Below are 8,333 nucleotides of genomic sequence, written 5' to 3'. Positions count from 1 at the left end.
TGGAGCAGGAATGTCTAACAGTAATGCACAAAGCTTGAATGTTCGTGTGTTTAATCTTGTCTGTGTGTTGCTCACTGCAGTGTCCAAAATATAAAACAATTTAATGGGGAACCTGGATGTCACTGGTGTTATAAGAAGGGAGAACTTGTTGCCAAGGGGAATGGTTCCTCTAAGTGACTTAATTTTAGCTGTTTATTGAACTGTTGTATGAAATCAATGTCACATTTTCAATCTTGATGGTATTCGGTAAACAGCACTCGGCGTGTGAGGTTGCTTAACTGTATCATATGTTAAATATATAAAAACTCCACATTTTGAATTTTTATAGGCAGTGTGTTGTTCACTGAGTTTCTTTGTGCGAGCTGCGCTCATTTGTTCAGATTTCTCCTCGAGAGGCTGTGAACCTCAACAGCACAACATTGTTACCGTCAGTAATACATTTATTATCCGACCACTATCGATCACAACTTACAATAAATGTAACAAAATCAGAACTCTCTCATTTAGTGATTCCTTAGTTAGTTAGTTTTGTTGTTGTCATTGACGTTTTAATCAGGCTACTTGTCAGGTCGGGCAAGTAAAATTCTCTTTTACTTGTTCCTTCAAAAGATCCACTTGTCCCAGACAAGCGTTAATGTCGAGCCCTGGGTAAAGGTATAAGTGCTGATAGTGATAAAGGTCTGGGCCCATATTTATCAAGCCTCTGAGAATTACTCACAAGAACACTGCTAAGAATTAACTGAAGAGTAAAACATTGTGCAATTCGTGTGTCTGCTAACTAAAATACAGTCTTCATGAATTGGTTTCTCTTCACATACAAAACGGTAAGATGTTAGCGAACTACTTTGTTGTTATTAGGAAATCAAACTATATTTAGATTCATATAGACAAAATACCCCTCCTTGAACTGCTACCTTACCGTGGTGGAGGGGTTTAAGGACCCTAGGAGCTATGTTGTCTGGGGGTATATGGGTCATGTCATTTGCTCAAATCTCCCAAGGCAAACAGGTCCTAGGTGACGGTTCAGAAACCCCTTATGAAGAAGTTAGATCAAAGGACCGTGACGTCGCCCGGCATGGCACAGCCTGGAGCCAGGCCCGGGGTTGGGGCTTGTATGCGAACACCTGGTTGCCGGGCCTCCCCCACGGGGTCCGGCCGGGCTCAGCCCGAAAGAGCGACGTGGGGCCGCCCTTCCGCAGGCTCACCACCTACAGGAGGGACCGTAAGGGGTCGGTGCGTAGTGGATCGGGCGGTGGTCGAAGGCAGGGGCCTCGACAACCTGATCCCTGGACGCGGAATCTAGATCTAGGGACGTGGAACGTTACCTCTCTGGCAGGGAAGGAGCCTGAGATTGTGTGGGAGGATGAGAGGTACCGACTAGAGATAGTCGGGATCACCTCCACACACGGCTTGGGCTCTGAAACTACACTCCTCGAAAGAGGATGGACTCTTCACCACTCTGGAGTTGCCCATGGTGAGAGGCAGCGGGCTGGTGTGGGTTTGCTTATAGCCCCCAGCTCAGCCGCCATGTGTTGGAGTTCACCCCGGTAAACGAGAGAGTCGTTTCCCTGCGTCTTTGGGTCGGGGATAGGTCTCTCACTGTCGTGTGTGCCTATGGGCCAAACAGCAGTGTAGAGTACCCGGCCTTCTTGGGGTCTCTGGGAGGGGTGCTGGAAAGTGCTCCGACTGGGGACTCCGTCGTTATACTGGGGGACTTCAACGCCCACATGGGCAGCGACAGTGACACCTGGAGGGGCGTGATTGGGAGGAACGGCCTCCCTGATCTGAACCCGAGTGGTGTTCTGTTTAGGGCTGTGTTGAAAAAATCGATTCACCGATTCTGAATCGATTTTCATATTAATTTCTAAAGATCGATCCGTAACTCAGAGGATCGATTTTCCCCGTGAACTTTAACTTTCCACGTCATTGAATTCAAGCATTCGCGCGAGGTGGAAGGACATTAAAACAACGTCAGTAACGTTAAGCAAGCGGTTGCTTTGAAAACTCCAGAAACGCTCAAAGCTGCGATCTGGCACGATTTCGGGTTCAGAAGCAATGCAGAGAACGAGCTAAAGGTTTTGTAAGTTCAAATTTTATTTACATTCTGATAGAGATGCGCGGTTGGCGGTTACAGCCGCGGACTCCGCGGATAAACCGTGGATCGGGCGGATGACGTGACGAAAAATTATATTTTCGGATGGGTGGCGGGCGGTTAACCAATCAAATAAAAAATATATGCATACATTAAGCGGATGGCGGGCGGGTGCTGTTTTGAAAATTGGTCAAAAACGTTGGTGCGGACTGATGAGTTTTGTGATGCGGTTGAAATAATAGCCCATCCGCGCATCTCGTTGTCTGTTTACTGTGAAGCCAGTAACCAACAATCTGTTTACATTTGCACTGGCTTAGAACAAATATGTGTTCTAAATGTTGATCATTAAAATAAAAAATAAAGGTGCATTTGCATCTGAACTGTAGCAGCTTTTTGGAAAATTCTTAATGTCATTTTTAATAATAGGCCTACATCAGGTTCGCGTCTAAATAATCGGTCTACTGCTGCTGATATACCTCTGCGTCCTCTGTCGTCTACACCAGTGCAAGTTTGTGAAAGCAGTTGTATCAACACTCTGGAAGGGGGATTGTTCTTTACAACCACCAATACTCCATTAATTTGCAGTTGAATGTCTATAATAATAGTATCAATATGTTGCATAACTACAGTCCTGTAATTCAGGTAACAGCTGGAAAAAAATGCTTTTTTCAAAAACCATTATCTAAATCTCGAAGATCTGGGGTGCGTTTCCCGAAAGCATCGTTAGCCAACTATGGTCGCAAGTTCATCGCAATGTCCATTGAACTCTATTGGTAACGACGGAACTTGCGACCATAGTTGGCCAACGATGCTTTCGGGAAACGCACCCCAGATCGGATCGGATCGAATCGAATCGAATAATGATAATCGATTCAAGATCTTGAGAATCGGAATCGAATCGATTCTTGAAATTTGAATCGAAACCCAGCCCCAGTTCTGTTATTGGACTTCTGTGCTAGTTACAGCTTGTCCATAACGAACACCATGTTCAGGCATAAGGGTGTCTATCAGTGCACGAGGCACCAGGACACCCTAGGCCGTAGGTCGATGATCAACTTTGTGGTCGTTTCATCTGACCTCCGGCCGTATGTCTTGGACACTCGGGTGAAGACAGGGGCGGAGCTGATCACCACCTGGTGGTGAGTTGGATTCGATGGCGGGGGATGAAGCTGGACAGACTCGGCAGACCCATACGTACTGTGAGGGTCTGTTGGGAACGTTTGGCCGAGTCTCCTGTCAGAGAGATCTTTAACTACCTCCGGCAGAGCTTCGACCGGATCCCGAGGGAGACTGGAGATATGGAGTCTGAGTGGACCATGTTCTCCACCTCCATTGTCGAAGCGGCCGCTCGGAGCTGTGGCCGTAAGGTCTCCGTTGCCTGTCGAGGCGGCAATCCCCTAACCCGGTGGTGGACACCGGAAGTAAGGGATGCCGTAAAGCTAAAGGAGGAGTCCTATCGGGCCTGGCCGGCTTGTGGGACTCCTGAGGCAGCTGACAGGTACCGACAGGCCAAGCGGACTGCAGCCTGGGTGGTTGTGGAGGCAAAAAATCGGGCCTGGGAGGAGTTCGGTGAGGCCATGGAGAAGGACTACTGGTCGGCCTTGAAGAGATTCTGGCAAACCGTCCGGCGCCTCAGGAGGGGGAAGCAGTGCCCTACCAATGCTGTTTACAGTGGAGGTGGGCAGCTGTTGACCTCGACTAGGGATGTCGTTGGACAGTGGAAGGAATACTTCGAGGATCTCCTCAATCCCGCCGTCACGTCTTCCATTGAGGAAGCAGAGTCCGAGGGCTCAGAGGTGGACTCGTCCATCACCCAAGCTGAAGTCACAGAGGTAGTCAAGAAACTCCTCTGTGGCAAGGCACCGGGGGTGGATGAGATCCGCCCTGAGTACCTCAAGTCTCTGGATGTTGTGGGGTTGTCCTGACCAGAGTATGTGAGCGGAGCTGAGCGGGAAGAATTTGTGCTCCACGCTCAAAGCATTTCATAATTACTCTGCTCAAGCTCCGCTCTGGGTGTACAATTTTCCCGCTCCTCGCTCCCTCCCCCACTCCGCCCTTATACGTCTCGCTCCGTTTCCGCTCCACGGTAATTTTTTTTTTCTTTTTTATAACACCAATCTCTGATCAGAAGATGCATGTAGTGTAAATCGAATACGCAGTACTAAGAGAAGAACATCCATACTTTATTGGAATTTTGAACACTGAACAGCCCCAAACCAATAGCTCACTTTTAAACAAAGCAAAATAAAAAAAAAACTGTTGAATGAGGCTAAATTAAATAAATTATCAATTGAAAAACATTATATTAAATTATCAAACGAAAAACATTTAAATAAAATAAATAAATCACGAACAAGAATATGAAGTTAAACAAATTGCCAAACGAAAAAATATAGATCTCTTTTAGCCAACTTTTAGCCTATATTAATATTGAGAAATAGGCCTACTATGAACAGAAAAAATGCTGGCTGGTTAAACATAGGCTATTTTTTAAAATAAATTATCAAATGAAAAACATTATATTAAATTATCAAACGAAAAACATTACATTAAATAAAATAAATAAATCACAAACTAAAATATGAAGTTAAACAAATTGCCAAACAAAAAAAGTAAAGATCTCTTTTAGACAACTTTTAGCCTATATTAATATTGAGAAATAGGCCTACTATGAACAGAAAAAAATGCTGGCGCGAAGCTATATCTCCAGTGCTGCGTTAACTTTTAGGAAAACAAGCTTTTGCAGAGTGGCAGGTGCCAAGCACATGCGACTATTTCTGGACATCAGACCAGCAATAGAAAACACCCTTTCCACGCTGGCCAAGCTGCTGGGAATGCTAAATATGCGTCTTGCAATTTGTGAAAGTTGTGGCAGTACATTAGAATTTTCTTTCCAGAAGCGAAGGACGTCGTCAACTTCGGTGTTCAATCTTGGCATTCCAAGGTATTGCTCGACTTCTCCTTTTACGTCTAGTGTTGTAGAAGACGAACAGGTCACAGTTGCGTATGACTGGAACATTGACTTGACTTTTTTTGCGCTCGATGGCTCAGGGACAGGGTCAGGGACAGTCACAGGGTCAGCGACAAGGGAAAGGGATGTTACTTTTTTATTTACACTGCAGAGAAGTTCTGTTTGATGAACTAACAACTCCCGGATCTCAATCTGTTTGCCTTGAACCTACAAGAACAATACAATTAGCTATGATAATTTAGAATAATAATAATGAGTTTTCATACATGTAGGCCTACTGTATTATTTTTAGCATTATTGTTAGTTAGCATACATTTTATTTTATTTTTTATTTTATTTTAATAAACCATGGTTAATTTCTGAATGCCATGCCTTTGTGTAATTAATTACTTGCCTTTTCATCTCTTGCAATCCACTCGTTCTTGAAGCGTGGATCTAATAATGCAGCCAGAATAACGTGAGTGTCGTCATAAAATCTTTGATAACGAGTCTCAAAGTTCTCAGCTAGAGTTTCTGCGAATGCGGCTATTTCCAGTGGAGTGTCACTGGAAACATCAGACATCATTCTGTGTATTTCTGCAACTGCCGGTAGGATCATCCCCAGGTTTCCCAGCTCCTTTTGTGAACTGTCTGTCAGTTCAGCAAATGGTGTGAGTACTCTCACTAAGCCTTTAAGAAGGAGGACATCATTGCATGTGATTTTCCCATCATCTGTGATCGACGTCAGCCTGTTTTGCCACAGCGTGTCCTTCTCAAACATTTTCAGCACCGACTCGATCATCCGCAACTGACTGTTCCATCTGGTTGTGCATGCAGTTGTGGGACAAACATTGCTCAGAGTAGAGCCGCTGCTCCTCCACATTGAGAGGGGCCAGCTGAGGTGGCTCGGGCATCTTTTCTGGATGCCTCTTGGTCGCCTTCCCGGGAAGGTGTTCCGGGCATGTCCCACCGGGAGGAGGCCCCGGGGAAGACCTAGGACACGCTGGAGGAACTATGTATCCCGGCTGGCCTGGAAATGCCTCTGTGTCCCCCCGGAAGAGCTGGAGGAAGTGTCCAGGGAGATGGTCTGGGCATCCCTGCTTAGACGGCTGCCCCCGCGACCCGGCCCCGGATAAGCAGAAGAAGATGGATGGATGGATGGATGGATGGATGGACAAATTACAATGGTTGATAAAGATGGGTGTCATAGTGTCTGTCTTTATATTATTACTATTTTTTCTGTCATTTCTGACTCAAACAATCCGTTTTTATTCACTTATAATAAAGTGAGTTAAACTGCTGATCCTGAATGTCTTGTTGAATGAGTATTGATAGTCTATGGCTCATCACTATTATCAGAGCAGCTGAAAAGCCTCTTTATTTCATGTCAATAGATCCTGTTTTCTCCTCATTCATTATGCTGATGTCTTCAGATCTGTAAATTGACACATTAAGCTCATTTTATTGCCAACAGATTTGAGCAAACGACACGATCAGCTATTGTGACATCTGCAGGATATAGGCAAGTTTCAGAACATTGTTTATTTCAATAATCTAGATTTAAACACGTTTCATTTAAAATGTAAACAAAAAATCAAGAAAAAACTCACTTGTTGCTTTGTTTCTTGCAAATCTGTAAATGTATTTTTCTAAGTTTGATTCTTTCATCTTTATTCTTACATTTATTTGGTGTCTGTTAATTGTTGTACTTCTTTATTATTTTTTTATTAAATTCTTTGCCAATATGTTAATGAGAGGTAAGATAAATGTAGGAATAAAGTATGTGGTTGGCACTTTTCCATTAATTTACTTAAAAGTTACTTCTCTAGATAGATAGATATCGTCCTCCCTGCCACTCCGTCTCTACAGCACGACTTCACTATCCAGCTAGATTCAACATCAGTCACCCCATCAAGGTCGGTCAGAAATCTTTGAGTAACATTTGATGACCAGCTGACCTTCACAGACCACATTACAAAGACAGCTCGATCATGCCGTTTACACTGCACAACATCAGGAAGATCAGGCCTTTCTTAAAAGTAGCTCTATTTTGATGTACACATTTTGCAATAACATTTTGTAAATAAATAAGCTTTTATTCACTTAATTACACTACATGCTTTCTAATTTATAAATACGTATTTGTCCTATTTAAAATACCTAAAAATATATTTTTTTACATTCATAAAGACCTAAGTTTATTTACCTCTCTTACGGAACTCAGCACTATTTGATTTTAAAACTCCAGTATTGAACTACAATTTTCTCCACACTCCAGTCCAGTCGGGGGCGAAAATACACCGCGAGTTGATTTGTCACGCACCACAAAAGTAAAAGGAGGCTATGAACGCAAACTTGTGTCTGGGCTGTGATCGACTGAATTGGTGAGTAAAAATCATTATTTCCCGACACGATCTTCATCTGAACGATCTCGATCCCTAAATCGCAAGATCTATCAATGTTTATCCGTGAATAGGACTTAACTGATCATTATTTGTGGAGTAATGCACAGATAAACCGATGCATTATTTTGCATTAAATGTTTGCATGTAGCCTACGTTAGTTTTGTGTTATTGTAATAATTTTAATATTTGTCGTTTTCGCGCTCTTTAATTCTGTGTTACGAAATAAACATTAAGCAACATCCACGGTTTGAATGATTATATTGCCACAACTAGTCAGAAGAAACAACTATATAATTAGAAACCAAGTTTTATAACATGGGTTAGTGAAGAACTGTTTATTCATGATTTTTCATTAATGAGGCTGAAGAAAATTAATAAAGCTTCGTTCATGTAGGCTAGCTGTTTTAGTTAGAAAATAACTAAATAATGACACTTTCTATGAACTGTACACACACAGCAACTGAGAAACCAATTTATCTGCCACTTTCTGGAAGCTTATGATTTTATAGAAATATTTACAATTATTCAGTTACAATTTGTGAATTATTTGAGCTTGTTTAAATCGTGCTTTAAAACGCTAGTTTTATATTCCATATGGCAGTTAGTTTTCATGGTGACAGGGTTAAAACTGGCATTTACACAACAAGGGTGAAGTTTTGTTTTGCGATAAAATTGCGTTAACGCTAGGGGTGTAACAATATATCGTGTCACAATATATCGCAACAATATCGTGAATAGTTGACCCAAAATAAAAATTTCTATGTGAGAAAAAATTAAAGTTTTCGGAGTTTTAGTGTCAGTACTACATTAAAATATTATATATAATGTTGAATGTATAATAATGCAATAGGGGAATATCTGTGTAAAAAAGTGGCCTACATTATTT

At 42.5% G+C, this 8,333-nt stretch overlaps 1 protein-coding gene across 1 annotated transcript in view; it reads left to right on the top strand.

Annotated features, from left to right (window-relative positions):
- Window positions 1–8,333, top strand: part of LOC307170059 (uncharacterized protein) — a 179,968-nt gene that overhangs the window by 40,158 nt on the left and 131,477 nt on the right. The gene's annotated exons all lie outside the window — the stretch shown is intronic.

Source organism: Squalius cephalus (assembly GCF_949319135.1).
Source record: "Squalius cephalus genome assembly, chromosome: 13".
Classification (NCBI taxonomy): Eukaryota; Metazoa; Chordata; class Actinopteri; order Cypriniformes; family Leuciscidae; genus Squalius; species Squalius cephalus.
The sequence above is the reverse complement of the archived record's forward strand: the minus strand, read 5'-3'. Positions and strand labels throughout refer to the sequence as shown.